The following is a 550-nucleotide window of genomic DNA, read 5'->3' as shown; positions in this document are numbered from 1 at the left end:
ACAAGAGTATTTGTCTTTTAAATATTTTGTTATCTCCCACAGCATCTAGCACAGTTTTGCTTATCTAGCAGACATTTGAGGTATCTTGTTTCTTTGTCACATCCAGCCATCTGGGATTGCTGCTACCCACAGGTCCAATACAGGAGAAAACTTGATCTTTGAGGCTTGTTGCAATTTCTTCTTGATTGCCTTTCCGAGTTGGCAGTCTAGGGATGGCATTAATATGATTATTGGTTTAGCTTCTAATTTTCTAGTTTAGTTAACTACATATTTTAAGGCACAGCTGTGTTTTGAACCTATCCAAGGCTTCTGTATGTAGGAGCCAATATAGTCAATAAAAACTCTATCTTCCTCACTTTGAATTCTCTACCAGTATCCAAACTCCTACCTGTCTGTCCCTATTTCCAAGCTCTAGCCTCATGCATTTACAACAAATCCAGCAATATGCCAGTCTGAGAGTCTCGGTACGCTCTTTACTCTGTCCCTCAATGGTTTTTAACCCAGGAAAAAAAAATTTTAATGTAATAAGGTACAGTGAATCATCCCAAAC

This window comes from Pteropus medius, unplaced genomic scaffold (assembly GCF_902729225.1).
Source record: "Pteropus medius unplaced genomic scaffold, Ma_sr-lr_union100, whole genome shotgun sequence".
NCBI classification, from domain to species: domain Eukaryota; kingdom Metazoa; phylum Chordata; class Mammalia; order Chiroptera; family Pteropodidae; genus Pteropus; species Pteropus medius.
Note: the sequence above shows the minus strand (reverse complement) of the source record.